Raw genomic sequence first — 18,306 nt, 5'->3', positions numbered from 1 at the left:
TTTCTCTCTCTCTCTCTCTCTCTCTCTCTCTCTCTCTCTCTCTCTCTCTCTCTCTCTCTCTCTCTCTCTCTCTCTCTCTTTTTCTCTGGCACATAGCCATATGCAGATCCTATGCAAAATAGTAGGCAGCACAGTCCCATCTCTAAGATAACTATGCTATCTTGCGATGCCTTCATAAAATAGAAGAAGCAAGGCTTGGAGGTTGCTGAAGCATGGAAATTGTGCTGACATAAGCTGATAGGATGAAGGGGAGAGAGACAAGGGAGGAAAGTAACCAGCTAGAAGAACACTTCATGAGAAAGTGGGTGGGTAGGCCTCAGCAGCAGCAATGGGTTGGAAATAAGCAGAGGCGGGGAGGGAGAAAGAATTGGTGGGAGAAGGGGAATTTAGCAAAGAAATGTTCAGTTGGTATTCACCCAGGAGGAAGCTGAACAGTATGGTGTTGTAGGCATAAGCTAGATGGGAAAGAAAACCTTTGAGAAAAAGAATGGGAGAGCATGAGGGGAGAGAAAATACTTGCCCAAAAAATCCTGAAGAGAGTTTGTTTAAATTTTAGCATTAGCCTAAAATTATCATAAGGTAAAAAAGAATTTAGGGGTGGAAGAAGGGTATGAAACTGGTATTTCTTGATTAGGACCTTCCTTTTGTCTTTGAGAAATTACTTCAATAAAGAGAAAGGGTGGAACCCTACAAAAGACAGAAAAAAAGGCCACGTTGATGAATGAAGAGACAAAGCCATGTAGGAAAATGCCAGTATCATCATTATTTGTACTGAAAATGTGTCAGCAAACATAAAGCTATTTTTTAATTAGCAACAGTACAGTACTGCTGAAATAGATGATTGTAGCTAAGTAAAGGCAATAGTAGCACCACAGAGTCTGGCATTGCTATCAACATGTGTTTGCCTATCTGACAACAAAATATTGAGGCAAGAGGAGAAAGAGAATTAATTCAAAATTAAATATAAATACTACAGGCCTCAAGCCAGAAAATGTTCCCAAATTAGACTTTTCCAGCACCCTAAATTCAGCCAACTAGAATTCGTGTACAAGTAATATTTGATTTAGCCTATAAAAATGGTGGACTTGCACTTTAAGGAATAATATGCATTTTAGGTGTAATAGTTAAAAAGATTGTGGTCACCAATTATAATAATTAAACACTAAGTTATGAGGCTGTTAGTAGCTTTTAACAATTTAACAATTTTAACAATTTAATAGAAATATAGTAAAAAAGAAGGACATGTAGGAAGGCGGTAGAAAATATATTGCCTAGCTAAATACCCTAGGAGCCCATCTGATGGGATGGAGTTCGCCACCAACAAAGGCTCCCTCAAGTCCCAATCTCCAGCCAGAAGTCATGGTAGTCTCTTCAGCAAGAGTCTCACCAACCCAAGAGAGAGCTCCTTCAGTCAGTGCCTGAGTCCAAATAGGAATCTCATCAGCCAAGAGTGTCTCCAGCCAAGCGTGATACCAACCAAAAGAGAGTGTGAGCTGCAAAGAATGAGGTGCCAAAGAGAGTCTCTCCCCAAGAGAGTGTCCCGCTGAAAAGGCTGAGGGGGTCCCTGGGTTCCCATTATATGCAGTTTTCTCCACCCATCAGCTCTCCCACTCACATCTCAGGAACCAATCACAGTTTGGATCCCCCTCTTGTCTCTGAGGGTATGAACTTTTATCAAAAGGATCTTCAAGGTTCTGACTGAATAAATTAGAAAGGAGGGGAATTTCATGTTCTTGATTGATCAAGTTAAAAGTTGCTAATTGATTACATTAAAAGACAAAAGGAGGGTAATTCTTTTTTCACATAGGATAACTAGAAAACAGCATCATTAGATTAAAGTATCAGTGCTATAAGGCACCATCTAGTGAGTGGTCCAATCTTTTCATCTTCCTACTGAATCCACAGAGACCTGAATGATGAAGTACCTTTCCCACAGTTACTCAGATAGAAAACCACTGAGATATGATTCAAACACAAATCCTCTGAAAACCATTCATCTTTCTACTGTATCACACTGCCCCTGGATTTCCTTATTTTCTAAAGGCATGAGTTTATTTATACTTTATTGGACCACAGTCCTCTCACCTTATCACAGATTTGTCTCAGTTGTGGGAAATAGATCTCTCATCACAAAAATTCAAACTTTTATCCCCAATGATCAAGACCATTGGGCAATTGTGATTAAGTGAAATGACTGCTGGTCTTTTTTTTTTTTTAACCCTTACCTTCTCTCTTAGAATCAATACTGTATATTGGAGTCAAGATACAAGAGCAGTAAGGGCTAGCCAATAGAGCTTTAAGGGACTTGCCTAGGATCACATATCTAGGAAGTATCTGAGGCTCGATTTCAACCCAGGACTTCCCATTTCTAGGTCTGGCTCACAATCCACTGAGCCACCTAGCTGCCCCCACATTAGTCCTGATAAGAAGATTCAGACTTGACTCTGAACTAAAAAACTTACTAGCTGTGTGACTTTAGGCAAATGTCAGCAATTTCTTCAAGATTTCGTTTCCTTGTCCCTAAAAGAGCCTAAAACAACTCTCTACCTCACAGGGTTATTGTGAGGAACGTGCTTTGTAATTCTAAAAACGCTGAAAATATGAATAATGATGGTGTTTATAGAAAGAGTATGGGATTTAGTGTCAGAAATGGTTTAAACCCAACCTGCTGCTACAGTACCTCTCTGGATCTCTTTTTGCTTAGTAGGAGAGGATTGGCCTGGATTATTTGCAGTGACCCATTCATTTCTATGAATTCTATGATCCTGTGATGATAAAGGTCTCAGAGATGACACTACTAATCTATTTCACAATCAATTCCACTGGTTGCAGGGACCATATCAAGAGAAATAGAAGTTTTCTAATAAATGATGTAACTAGTTTTTAGCAAAGGAAATGAAATTATTGGTAGATACTCTCAAGTAGAATTAGTGAAAAAAAAAAAAAGCTTTCTTGAATCCTGACTTCCTTCAGTGAAATTCTGATCCTCTCCTCTAAGAGCACTATGAATATGCAAACACTAGATAGAGCTGGTGAGGAAGGAATATTTGCATCTTAACAAGTTAAAGCTATATTGAGATTTGCAATTGATAGTATTATCTGTTTTTTTGTTTGTTTGTTTGTTTTTTGTAACTTTGAGTGTGATGGGGGATATTCTTTTTTTTTTTTTTAAACCCTTACCTTCCATCTTAGAATAAACACTGTGTACTGGTTCTAAGGCAGAAGAGTGGTAAGGGCTAGGCTAGGGGGATTAAGTTTCTTGCCCAAGAAGCTAGGACACAGCTAGGAAGTGTCTAGGGTCAAATTTGAACCCAGGTCCCCCTGTCTCTGGGTCTGGCTCTCAATCCATTGAGCCACCCAGCTGCTCCCAGAATATTCTTTAAAAAACAAACAAACAAACAAACAAACAAACAAAAAACACTTTACCTTCTGCCTTAGAATCTATACTAAGTATCAGTTCTAAGACAAAAGAACAGGAAGGGTTAGGCATCTGGGTTAATCAACTTGCCCAGGGTCACATAGCTGGGAAGTATTTGAGATCTTGTTTGAACACAGGATCTCCTGACTCCAAGTCTGGTTCTCTATCCATTGAGCCTCCTAGCTGCTCCAGGAGAATAGATTTTAAGTTTAAATTTATGCCACTAAAAACATTTGCAATAAAGAACTCATTATCTTTCTTTGCAACCCACCCTTCTTCCAAATTTCAAGCTTCTCTGTTAAGAGTTTTCACTGGGTTCTTTGCTTTAAGTTTCCCTGCTTTCTCATTAGGGAGTTGGATTCCCCAGGATTTCATTACTAACCTTCCCCCACCTTTTACCACATAGTCACATTTGGTTCTAGTATAGTATCCAAGAAATAAGGAAGCACCAAATTTACAACATAATTCAGGACCGGAAGAGGTAATGAAATTTCCACAGAGAAAAGAGAATGCTAAATGATAATCATAGAATGATTAGAATAGTTCTAGTAACATCAACTCAAGTCAACAAGCATTAAGTACTTTGTGTCAGGAGCAATGCTAAGCATTTATCACTGCTTGGGATGTTTGCATCAGTTTCTCTGCTGCCCGTGCTGCTAATTAGTTCTTTTACATTTCACTTTTACTGAAAGTAGTCCTATCAACACCAAGTGGCCTTTTACTTTTTAGTGGGTCTCTCCCTTAGTCTATTTCTACCACTTTTGCCACAGGAGTTGCTCTGCTACTGGAAACCCCTGTGCCTAGGAAGGAAAGGCTACAATTGGCTTTAGAGATCTCATGACACACTATACACAGCTCGATGCTCAGTAGTTAGAGCACAGACCTGTTGTGAGGAGGACCTGGGTTCAAATATAATTCAGATTATATTTGTCTGACCTTGATGTGTGACCCTGGGCAAGTCACTTAATCCCAGTTGCCTAGCCCTTACCTCTCTTCTATTTTGGAACCAAAGCAGAATTAATTGTAAGACAGAATATGTGTTTAAAAACACAAAACAAAAACAACAACAACAACAACAAAAACAATTTTGTACCAGTGGAAAGAAGACACAAATGTGTGGTAGTTCTGTTGGCCATAATGTCATGGCTTGGAGCTTAATAGGGAGACATATACTCCTTCCCACATTCTGCTCCTTCAGTAGTGAGACATCTTTGAACTTCAAAGCCAGCAGGAAAAGGAAAATTAGTGGGGTAGAGACATCCCTTTAGCATATTCAAGAATTCAGGCTCTACAATCAATTAAAAGACTTCTGTTACCAAGTACGAGCCCAGAGCCATTCTGGCTCTGAAGAGAGGGAGAAGAGCCACTCAATTAAGCATGCCAGAAAATGGGCTCTCTTCAAGCATCCCTGCCCTTTACTATAGTTTTCACTGAACATGTCCTAAAGGGGCAACATCATGGAAGCACTGAACTTGGGATCCACAGACCTACATTTGAGTCCCAATTGTGAAATTTACTAGCCGTGTGACCTTAGGCAATTCATTTAACTTTCCTGAGCCTCAATTTCTTATGTAAAATGGAAATAATCTTGATGTTACTTTATGGACTTTTGATGATACAATAATATTACAAATATAAAAGCACTTTCTAAACATAAAGTACTTCATAGCTATGAGGTTTTGTTATTCATTTCTGCATTTCTATTTCAGTCACATAAGATAATGTATAATTTAACAGGAATGCTGATTGCAATTTATTATGAGTGATATCCACTGCTTTCTTATTATTTCCTTTTTATATTTTTAACAATTATTCTAGTCATCAGAAAAACCTTTTTTAAAAACTTGCTTCAATGTGTGTATTTATATAATCACATGCATAAATATGTGTGCATATGTATGTATATATGTAGCATAGACATTTAAAATACTTTGCTTTAAAAAATTTCCAAAGAAAACCCTTCTGAGGAAATAACCCTAATTTCTTCTTGACACTTATTTCCACGATAGTTAAGAATTACAATGATACTTTGTGTCCATATATGATAATGTATGTCTTTTATGAAAGGTAAATTATATAACAATCCTGTTGTAGTGCTCAATTTATGTTAGACAGGTAGTAATTTGGTGAGTTATTACTAGTAAGATACAATATTCTCACTATGGTATATATAACGTATATAAACATCTTAAGAGTAGCATCATGGTAGAACATAAGAGAGCTAGTCCTAAAGCCAGAAAGACAAATTCAAATCCCGTCTCTCATATGAATTATCTTTGGCATCCAGAACAAGTCACTTAAACTCTGCGTATGTGCTTGACAACTCTAGCATACAAAATTAAAATAAGAACTAATCGACTTGGGATTTTCCAGAACCAATAGTTTCCTATCATAAAGAAATCACAGTGTAATACTATTGTGCTATAAGAAATGAACAAGATGATTTCAGAAAGAGCTGGAAAGACCTACATAAACTGAGGCAGAGTGAAATAAGCAGAACCAAGAAAACATCGTACAGAATAACAGCAATATTGCAGGATGATCAACTATGAAAGACTTAGCTACTTTCAGCAATACAATGGCCTGGGACTCTTCTAAAGGACTTATGACAAAGAGTGCTATCTTCCTTAAGAGAAAGAACTGTTGGAGTTGGAAGGCAGATCAAAACTACTATTTTTCATTTTAGTTTATTTGGATTTTTATTTTGCAGTTTTGATTTTATATGATTATTCTCTTACAAAAACGAACAATATGGAAATACATTTTGCATAAGAAATGTTTAACCCAGATCAAATTGCTTACCATCTCCAGGAAGGGAATGGAAAGGAAGGGAAGGAGACAATTTGGATCATGTAGCTTAAGATAACTTATGTGGAAAATTATTATTATATGTAATCAGTAAAATAAAATAACTTTACAAAAAAATTTTTAAATAAAGAAATCGCAAGTCTAGTCCTTATATCTATTAACATCATATATATGTGTGTATATATATATATATATCACTACTTTTCTTTGATGCAACTGAGTTTAGTTTTATGATTGTAAAATATTAAATTACCTTTGATATTGTTCTATTTTTATTTTTATGTTTTTGCTGTAAACAAATCAAATTGTGAAAATTCAAACCCCAAAGTTAAATTAGAGGAGGATAGTTCTCTTTATAGAATGACTTTTGCAAATATCAAACTCCTGGCACTTTTAAAATTAAATTTGATTAATATAAATTACATGCATATTTTAGGACTATAACTCTCATGTGAAATGATAGATATCTAGATATATATGTGTGATCCAAATGATTTTTTTCACTGCAGTCTTGAACTAGAGCATAGTCAAGAAAACAATCATTTATGAAGTGCCTGCTATATGCTATGAACTATGCTAAGTGCTAGGGTTATGAAGAAAGGAAAAAAGCAATCTCTGCTCTCAAGAAATTGACAGTCTAATGGTGACCTTAGAATTATACTCACCTAGAATGAGTCTGTTTCATCAGTATGTTTCAATTTCTCTATCCGTAAAAGAAATCATATTTATTGCACTCTATGTTTATAGCAATTTATCACTAATTGTAAGAATAAGTTTATTATAACCTCTAAAAAGATCTATAAAGCAATAATTTTTACCATATAAATTTGTTCCATTTTATTTTATGACTTTACATTTTGAGTACACACTCATTTATTGCCTTATTCAAGAAACACTTTGATAAAGATGCTTTATGGAAACACAAAATACCCCAACATTGTGATGTGATGTTATCATTATATGGTATTATGATGCTAAAATATTATCACTGCTGTGATACCTTTTAAACTTGCATTTAAATGTGTGATTACAGACACACACAAATACATCTTTTTATTTTTTTAAAGAAGGTCAAAAGGCCAGAAAATTACTTCATTTTCCATCTAAGGAACTAACATTTTGGATATGCAACAGTCAGTAAATATGGCAAAGGAACAAAGGATTAAGCAAAATATAAGCAGTGAGTGGCAAGCACAGGGTAAAGCAAGTTCCTAAAAACCCAAAGGGATTATGAGTCATCAGAAAGAAGCGGAGGAGAAAAAAATTCCCAAAGAGAGTCTCAAGGGAGATCTGGTTTATCTAATTTATTTTATTGCCATAAAATCAGGTAGTCATATTTTAGCGAATTTATGGCTGAGTTGCTGACACAAAAAAAACCTTATTTTTCCAGATGTCAAGGATTGACTACCCCCAAAGGGCAATCAGGCATTCACCCAGTGGTCTTTGGGGGAACCTTCACTTTTTGCCCTTTGAGTGATGAGGAGAAAGAAGAAAAAGAAAAAGGAACAGCAATGGCCTCTTGCCTCTGTAAACTTGGTCTAGTGACCTTAGGATCATGGGAATTTGCCAAGCCAGTTTTATGAAAGAACTGTTAAAGGGAAGAATCCCAAAGCTTCAACTATAGTCTGGAGCTCTTATTCCTTCCCAGCTTCCTTCTGACCCTCCTCCAAGCAGGATTATTTTGCTGACTAGTACAATTGTCTTGCCAGAATCCTATTCCCACATTACCCAAATAGTTTCGGTCAACATTTTTAACTGCTTACAGTGGTATAGCACCCAGGAAGACTTTTTTTTTTAAAAATAATTTTTACTAATGTCTTTAGGCTTATTAAATTGTAGTGTTTGCCTCGTATAGCTCTATCTCTATCCTCAGCTGTCATGTGCAATAAAGAAAAGTCAAACAGAATTAACCAATACATCAATTATATCTGTGCCTGCTACATTCAGCATTTTTAATCATTTGACCTCTAAATTCATTTTTACTCATTTTGTTTATTCTGAGTTTAGTTGTCTTTTTGTGTTATTTTCATTTACACTGTCACAATCATTGGGAAGGGAGCATTTATTAAATTCCTTCTGTGTGTCAGTCATAATGACCTTGTGAGGTACGTACTATTGTAATCCTCATTTTATAGTTGAGAAAAATGACACAGACAGAGTTTAAGTGACTTGTCTGAAGTTTGTGAGGCTAGTCTCTTGCCAGATTTGAACTTAGGTCATCCTAATACTATCCATTGTGCCACCTAAGTGCTTGCTTCCCAGTGCATAGACATTGTGCCACTTAACTGCTGGATTGTTCTGGCTCTGCTTATGTGTAGCTGTTTTTTAATCCACCCACAAAAAGCTTCCCATGGTTTTTATTCCTCATGTTTATAATTTCTTATAACACGATAATATCAAATGCTATATATATATACTGTAAATTGTTAAACTATTCTCAATCAAGGGGCATCCACTTTTGTTTCTAGTTTTTTTTTCCTACCACAAAACTATGGTGCTGTGAATATTTTGTATATAAGAACAGATGTGGTGTATTGGTATTCACACACATACATTTTGTCTTTGACTGCTTTGGAATATATACCCAGGAGTTGAACTATTGGGTCAGGAGGTCTTAGACATTACTTCTTGAGCCAATCGCTTCCTGCTGCTTTGACAATTCCCCACCAAGACTCTGATGGGGATAAAAGAAGTTAGAAATGAAGGAAATCAGGAAACTGGAGCTTTAAAAAACTGTTCTATATAAAGAAAGAAGTAATTAGAGACTATTTGAAAACGTTAGTAAAAGGTGGGGCTAATTTTGTAGATGATTAAGGAAGAAAAGTATCAGGAAAAGGAATTTACCCGTGCTGTTGGAGCTTCAGAGAAGGGAAAGAAACATTTAAGTTTCTTTTGAGAGAGGATATATATGTGCGTATGTATGTGTGTATATATATATACCAAATTGTAAGAATTTCAAGATTTCTTTCATCCCAGTCGCTGGTTCTTGTTATCATCTGTCTATAATAATTGACTGATCATTACCTTGCTGAGATTGTAGTATCTATTTGTTGTGTGATCCATCATAATGACTGTGTTTCATTTAGTGGTTACAACATTGCTTTAGACATCTGTATTCAACCCTTTTGCAAGGATAATTTCTCATAGTAAGTATTACATCCTCACAGAGTTCTACTCTTCCTGCCTTTATATCAAAACCCTTGCTTAGGCTTTGGTTCCCATTATTGTCACCCCATAGCCAGGATCTCTTATGTTCTTGCATTGAAATCTTTATATGATCATTATGATTCAGTTAAGTGGTTTTTGCTATAGCCTGATTTAACAATAAAGCTATAAAAAGCTCCTTCAGAAGAGGCACAGTGCTGGTTTTTAAATTCTAAATATCCCTGCAGCTTCCAAACATACTTTCAAAATATCAAAAGTCTACCTTAGGGACTACAGCAATTACTTGCAAATTAAACAAAAGAAGTTAGTTCCTATTACATCTCAATTCTCTATGGACTTGACTTTATTACACCTATTTTCCTTGGTCTTGTGGGTCAAAATTTTCTTTGTGTCCCCATGGAGTGTATAGAACCAGTGAAAAGATATTGGCCTCTATTAGTAATCATTATCAGTTTCCAAAATGTTAAGCCAATTTTGAAGCTTTCAGAGAGGAGAATGTATATTCTCATTCCCCTCAAATCTCTACATCAGCAGTATTTCTTTCATGATAACATTTATTTATCAAAGTTTATGCTACTTTGACTTTTTATAAAATAACAGTGAAGATAAATGGATCGATTGACCCCAAGAGCAGTTTATTTATCCCTTTAGTCACACTTCAGTGGCAAAATCAATATTCTTCTGAAATATCTGATATTACAGTGGTTCCAGTAAATACTGACATTCTTGAGCTATGTGCAAAGGGAACTAAAATTTATTATCAACTTAGATTTTTTAGTACCTATATTGATTTTCCTGGAGATGCTTGTGAATTTTTATTTATCTATAGCTGAGCAAGTGACCTTTGTTTCAGGAAAACTGCAGTCTAAACCTGCCAAGAAGGGCAGGGAGGGGAAGGGATTTATTTGTAGGTCTATGTGTTTTTTGTGTGTGTGCAAGAGGGAGGAGAAAAGAGAAGCAAATTAACATTGTCTATTAAGAGAGTTTTGCCAGGATTTGGTGTATTCATTTTCTTCAAGGCCCAACATAATTCATTCTTTCTTAAACTCTTAGATTTGGGCTACAAAGCCTATATGATCAAGGCATCCAAGTATGTATGAAGAATCCACCATTGAATACTTCTCTTTTATCTCTTTAGCACAGTCAAGGGCTAACTAAGTACCTTGTTGAAGTGGCCAACAGTAGATTATCTACCATGAAGTGAGAAGATAGATGATGGGAAATGAAGTAGAAAAGCAGGAGAAAATTTAGGAGATTAAAGTAATAATAACGGTGAAGAGTAGGTTTTAAGAGGGCCAAAGTGGAAGGAGAGGTCAAAGGACAAGAGACAGTGGTTTGAGCTGGAATTTCAAATTCACAATATGAAAGGAAGAGAAGTTTCAGATGATAGCAAGATCTAAAGGATAATTACTGCTTTGTGTGGCTGAAGTAGAATCAATTTCAAGGTCATAGTAGTTGAAGAGATTGATTAATTAGGAGCCCTGGGTATTAAAAGCATGTAAAGGGATTGTGGGGGTGGAAGTACCCAGAAAGAACACAAGTGCTCAAAGGATCATGGATCTTTGTAATGAATGTCAACAGTGAAAGACTTGGCTACTCTGATCAATACAATGATCCAAGAGGATTCCAAAGGACTCATGAGGAAAAAATGTTATCTACCTTCAGAGAGAGAAATGATGAACTGCAAATTGAAATATAATTTTCTTTCCTTTCTTTTCTAAAATAGAATTCTTGCCTTCTGCTTTAGAATCAATACTAAGTATCAGGTACTAATTATCAGTTCCAGAGAATCAGCAAGGGCTAGGCAATTTGGGTTAAGTGACTTGCCCAGGGTCATATAGCTAGGAAGTATCTGCGACCAGGGTGGAACAACTAGGACCTCTGGTCTCCAGTTCTATATCTCTATTCACTGAGCCACCTAGCTACCCCTGAAGTATAATTTTCTCACTTTCTTTATTTTTCTTCCTTTTTTTGGAAATAAGGCTAATATGGAAATATGTTTTACATAAATTCACATTTATCATTGATTACATTCTCAGTGGGTAGGACATAGGGCAAAAATTTGGAACTTAGAAGTTAAAAAGAAAAGATTTAAAATAAATAATAAATTAAAAAATTTTAAATCAAAAGATCACAAGTCTGGCAGTTTGTTATGGCCATGCAAACATATAACTTCTTCACCTTACAAAAACTCAATGGGCACCTAATAGTGGCTTGAGCATCATATTTGATGGCTGTTTTTGAACAGACTGCCAGGAATGGAGTGGAAAAGGGACCATATGTACAATCAGTCAGTAAGTGGGTAGCAATGAGGGAGAAATGGGCATGTTTATAGGAAGCAAGGAAGGAGCTGGTAACAAGGGGTAAAATGGATTGTAAGTCCTCTCCTCCTTACCAATCACAAGTACAGTATGATTAGAAAAGTTTGCCAGCCTTATATATTTGGATCAGTGAAGTTTGCTAAGCTGATAGCTGCTAGTGTTAACATTCTTAAACCTAAATATAATTGATTGAATCAGTTGATAGGTACATAAGAACTTCCTTTCAATCAGCAATCAAACATGGAGTCAAACATGGAGACAATTCTCACAAAGAATAATTGACCTGAATATTGAAGCCATCAAAGATGATGGTGGAAGTTAAGGTAAATAATAAGCCAGCTGCAGAAATAATTGAGGAATCAATTAGTTAAGAATTTATTAAATACCTAATACATATAAATTAAATACCTTATATGGCTCAGTGGATAGAACACTGTATCTGGAGTCAGGAAGAACTGGATTCAAGTCTGGCCTCACCCACTAGCTCTGCGACCCTGGGCAAGTCACCTAACCTAAGTCCAGTGACACTAAGCACCTTAGTCCAGTGCAGAAGAAAGTGGCAAACTGCTCCAATATCTTTGCCAAGAAAACCCTGTAGACAGTAATAGTGTGCTATGATCCATGAAGACGTGAAGAATCAGATATAACGGAACAACAACAATATGTGTTATGTATGTTCTTGGTGCTAGAGATACAAAACAGAAATATAATTTATTGGAGCTTGCATTATAATGGGAGACAGCATGAACACACATACACACATAAATATATACTATATAAAATTATTTATAAAAGTACATGAGTGTTTGTGCTCAGATGGCTACATATACATATATGTATAAATATATTACATTCATGCTTTCATATATTCACACAAGAATATACACATTTGATGCATAAACATGGAGGAAAATTGATATTTCCCTGCCCTCACACTTCATCACCTATGATCTACTTTTATTTTCCTCCTTTGATGGATGAGAATCTACTATTGCCATTTCAACAAGGATAAGCCTTCAGATGTGCCAAAGAGATAAAAGGAAATATTCTGTGACAGAAAATAATACTTAATAAATGCATCTATTTACAAATACATATGTGTATATATTGCATATATACCTTTATATATATATATGTGTGTGTGTGTGTGTGTGTGTGTGTGTGTGTGTGTGTGGTGTGTGTGTAAGGAAAATTTGTGAGAATAGGATAATAGTACAGCTGTGGGGACAGGAAATGCTTCACTTAGAAAGTGACCTTTCAGCTGAGTTTTGAAGCTACCCAGTATAAAGATATATAAAAAATGGAACATCAGATGTGATGAGCAGAAAGAAGTTCAATCTGGTTAGACTGCAAAACATGGGAGGAAAAATAAAACATAACAAGTCTGGAAGGATATGACCTGAATAGACCAGTGTCATAAAGACCTGCACATAGGAATCTAAAGTGATCGACTGTCAAATTCTGCAGAGAGGTCAAGAAAGATGAGGGTTGAGGAAAAGGGTATTAGATGTGGCAATTAAGAGATCATTGGAGTCAAAAAAAAGAAATCATTGGCAACTTTGGAGAGAGTGGTTTTGGCTGAATAATGAGGTCAGAAGTCAGATTGCTGAGGACTTAAAAGAAAATGAGAAAGTAACAAATGTATTCTAAGCAGTTTTCTCAAGGAGTTTACATGAAAGTAGAAAAAGAAATACAAGTCCCAAAAGTCTTAGTGCATTTTAAGTTTCTAAGACCTTTGGGTCACCATGATTAAGACCTTACCAATTGTGAATTGGAAAATTAAGTGAAGTTTGGATTTTTTTTTAGCTTCTTTTTTTTCAATGGTGAAGAAATGGGCTTATGTGTAGGCAGCAAGGAAGTAGTTGGTAGATAAGAGACTGAAGGTCAAAAAAGACTGAAAATGATAGGGGAAGACAATCTTTTAGAGAAGAAAAGAGGATATAAGAATAAGGGTGCATGTAGAGGGTTGACTTTGGCAAAGAGAAGGGCCATCTTTTCCTGAAAGAACAGTATGAATGAGGAGCCATTGAGGTAAGATGTGTGAGAAATGTTAGTTGAGGAGGAGAGAAGAGGGAGCTCTTGATGAATACCCTTCATTTTTTTGGATGAAGATTGAGGTGAGACCTTCAGTGAAAGGGTAGGGAAAAGAATGTTGTGTCAGGCTCAATGAGAGATAAGAAGGTTTGGAAGACCTTCACTTTTAGGGCAGGATGGCAAGTTGATTAGAGACCCTACAGAGAGAGTCCAGTTTCAATTAGATAACATATTTAGTGGGTCTGGTCATCATGCTTTCCTGATTTCCTTCAGCTTCTTTCAGTGGTACTTGAGTAGAGGCAGATAATAAAAACCTAGGGTTGGGAATTTGGCAAGGTATACTTCTTGACAAGAGAATGGTCCAAGAGATTTGAGAATAGATGACAATGGAGCATTTAATTGGTTCAGCAGCAAGACAAGATAGAGAAAGAAGGGGAGCATAATTAGTGAAGGGATGGTAGCCTAGAAAAGAATTGAAAGATGAAGGGAATAGAGAACATGATGAAGATGTTCAGAATGGGAGGGTTATAAGACATAGGGAAAGATAGAATGATAAAAGATATTGATCAGATAAATGGATTTCAGAGTTAATGAACAGAGAAGAACAACACCATGGCCAACTCTAGGAAGCTGAGGTAGAGTGGAGGAGGTTGTGGAAATTGAGTAGATAGAGAAACTAGGAAGGATAGTTGAAGGAATATCAATATGTATTTCAAAGTATTGGGTGTGAGAGTAGGAGCTGGGCCAGAGAAAAAGACAGTGAGCCAATCATTAAACTCATTGAGTAAAGAAAGAGAATATCCTGAGGGTAGGGAGAAGGCATTGATAAATAAGAACTAGCAGAACTAAACTGATTTATAAATTTGAATACAGTTGACTCCAGAGAAGGAAGATTACAGAGCAATAGCAGAAAAGGGAGATTCTAGAAGTCTCAATAGACAGCAAAGAGTATTTTGACTTCCCACAATAACAGCAAATTAGGATTATAAGGGAATTTTGGAAATTAATGGACAATTGAGTAGGCAAAGTGGAGCCCAATGAAGAACAAATGAATTTTGTGGAATTCTCGGATCTCCCATTTAAATGGGCATACATAATTCACTGGTTGTGTGCAGGCTTGTTTGACCATATTTCACAAAACAAAAACAATTAAAATATATTTCCTTACTATGCCCAAAGGGCTTTAAAAGACTGTATGCACTTTGATCCAGCCATACCACTGCTGGGTTTATACCCCAAAGAGATCATAAGGAAAAAGACATGTTCAAAAATATTTATAGCTGCACTCTTTGTGGTGGCAAAAAACTAGAAAACCAGAGGATGCCTTTCAATTGGGGAATGGCTGAACAAATTGTGGTATATGCTGGTGATGTAATACTATTGGGCTCAAAGGAGTAATGAACTGGAGGAATTCCATGTGAACTGGAACGACCTCCAGGAACTGATGCAGAATGAAAGGAGCAGAACTAGGAGAACATTGTACACAGAGACTGATACACTGTGGTAAAATCGAATGTAATGGACTTCTCTACTAGCAGCAATGCAATGATCCAGAATAATGCTGAGGGACTTATGAGAAAGAAAACTATCCACATCCAGAGGGAGAACTGTGGGAGTAGAAACATAGAAGAAAAACAACTTATTACACACATGGGTTGAGGGGGATAATATTTGGGATGTAGACGCTAAACAATTACCCTAGTGCAACTATCCATAATATGGAAATAGGTTTCGATCAATGATACATGTAAAACCTAGTAAAAATGCATGGAGGCCGGAGGGTGAAGGGGGTTGAGGAGAGGGAAAGAACATGAATCATATAACCATGGGAAAATATTCTAAATAAAATAAATTAATTTAAAATATATATCTCCTTGTGTTACTATAATTATCTAAAATTTTCATTGTTGAATAATTTTCAGAAGTAGCTCAAATATTTGTCATTTAGGCATTTGAGGGTATATTTTGTATTTTCCTGATACAGGGTTGAATAACTATAGCTCAAGTATCTATGAATGACTTGTTGAATTCCTTTCCCAGTGATTTCACAGATATTTGTTTCATTTACTCAGGGAAATAAATCATGCAAGTTTAAATAAAAATGAAATGATGGTTTGGTTATTTTTGTGTTTGATTCTTTGATATTTCCACAGAAGCTTCCAAGAAACTAAGTAATGGTTTGTTTATTTTATTTTCTAAATCTAAATGAAACAAATACTTGTGAAATCATTGGGAGAGGAATTCAACAGATTAATCATGAATATTTGAGAAATATAAAGTAAGCAAATGAAATAAGTAAGCCATCATTTAATTTTGAGATAGCTTCAGAATATGTTTTGGGAAAAATAAATCCTTTAAATGTCTGGTATGTAATTTTTGAAATATGAAAGCTACATCTATCTCTTAAACAGTAAAGAATATGTATTCCTGTTCTATAAGAAAACAAAAAATGCATTTTTTAAATGGAAAAGTAGATCCATTGAAACTTTCTGAATGGTAATTTATGTAGCATGGATTTAAGTCAAATTTACTTTATTTCTGAGCATCACTTCTGAGGGGTTCTTAAATAAAACTTTGCAGGTTTTGCCAGACATTGATGAGATTGCAGTAGAGTCAGGAATGAATGAATGAGTAGTTAAGGGCTTAAATTGTGCTAACAGCTGGAGGTAGAAATGGTGTTTCTCTATCCAGTGATGGGCAAACTTTTTAAAGAGGGGGCAAAAGGAAAGGAAATGCTCATCTGTCAATCTGTTTCTAAGGAAACTCTTTCGAAGTGTCATTGTATTGTATCCTACTCATTGTATTCATCAGATTAGGAATAATGTCTGGCTGGATAGAACATTTCAGGGAGCCACATCTGGCCCGAGGGCCGTAGTTTGCCCATCACTGCTCTATACAATTCTATAAACTAGGGTATATACTTCCAGGTTTCAATAATTAGGGGTTGAGACAGGGTAGCTTATGAAAGGAAAATTCTGAATATTTCTGGTTTTGTCTGGAAGCTCCCTGGTCAGAGATAATGTCAAAAACAAATTAAATAATGTATAATATATTATTTATTTCAGATAATATGTCTGACTCTATTTACATAATAGACTTTACTGGTAAATCAAACTTCACTCTTCTTTCCAGTTATTAATAAAGTCTTAAGAGCAGAGATTTCCTGCTTTTTCATTTTCAAATGATTTTCCAATTTAGAGTAAATTCTTAGAAAGTATATGGTTCCGTTAACCTAAATATCTGTGGGTCTTCCACCAATTTACTCTTAATACTTTGTATCATTGATACTACATAAAGGTAATTTCTATATAGCTGTATCACAGATGACTATTCTTTCATAGTCAATAATTGACTCTGGTATTATAAACCCGCTCATAAAATTTATTTAAATGATTACAAGAACATCTTGCTTTAAATACCACATACTTAGTGTTGCTTTTCCACAGTCTTTGTTAATATATTTTTCCTTCAGTGTCTCTAAAATTAAAACCTTTTATATTTTTTATGAAAATTTTTGTCTTAAAATACCTTAAATTACTTAAATTGTAAAACATTTCTAATTTTTAAAAATTAGTTACATTTATATTGCTTAAAAGCTTCTATTTGGTAGTATATGGTAGAGCAAGAGTTCATAAACAAAGTTTGTGAAGTTGGATTTGTTTTTTTATATTTTGAAAACTGTAGTTCATTTTATGCATTTAAAAACATTATTCTCACAAGGAGTCCATAGGCTTCACCAGACTTCCAAAAGAGTCAGTGAAACCCCAAAAAATGAATACTTACTTTAGAAATGAAGTCTCTCATGAAATAACTTCAGTCTTTTATAAGTTCTACCATTCTGGAAGTTGCCTTTGACTCATTCCCATATTTAATCAGCTGATCCTATTCATATAACCTCTACAGTATCTCTCCAGTCACTAGCATACTGCTTCCACCCTAATTCAGGCTTTCATCACATTTTGCTTAGACTACAGTAATGATGTTCAAATTGGCCTCTGTGCCTCTAGTCCCTCTTGTGTCTCTTCTACACATGATTACCAAACAATCTTTCTGATGCACTGATCTGACCATGTTCAAGAACATTCAGTGATGTTCTATCACCTGTGGAACAAAATACAGACTCTTCATCTTGGCATTTAAGGCCCTCTAAGGTCTGAATCCAACTTCCCTTTCAAGCTCAATTTCATATTACTGCTCTGTACTCATGCTAAAACTCAAGTGTCCATTTTAGTTAATTCCATGATCTCAAGCTGCCACCATGGATTTATTCAAACCATGCCCTTATGATGCATTGCATTCTCTTCTTCCCTCTGCATATAAAACTACTTCTTCCTTCGAGACCACTTTTCCCTAAAGTCTTCCCTGATGTCCTTAGCTGAAAATGCTCTCTTTCCTCAAATTTTCATAGAAAAATATCCTGGATATTCCCTTTGTTCATCAGTCAACAAAAGCTTATCAAGTGCTTACTATGAGCCAGGTACCATGTTAAGTTCTGGTGGTTTCAAAGAAAAACAAAAACAGTCCCTGCCTTTAAGGAACTCACATTCTAATTGTGACATA

General features: G+C 35.6%; 1 protein-coding gene across 1 annotated transcript in view; it reads left to right on the top strand.

Moving 5' to 3' along the window:
* AFF3 (AF4/FMR2 family member 3) overlaps positions 1-18,306 on the top strand; it is a 673,975-nt gene that overhangs the window by 252,740 nt on the left and 402,929 nt on the right. The gene's annotated exons all lie outside the window — the stretch shown is intronic.

Source organism: Gracilinanus agilis, chromosome 3 (genome assembly GCF_016433145.1).
Source record: "Gracilinanus agilis isolate LMUSP501 chromosome 3, AgileGrace, whole genome shotgun sequence".
NCBI classification, from domain to species: Eukaryota; Metazoa; Chordata; class Mammalia; order Didelphimorphia; family Didelphidae; genus Gracilinanus; species Gracilinanus agilis.
Note: the sequence above shows the minus strand (reverse complement) of the source record. Positions and strands in the feature narration are given on the sequence as shown.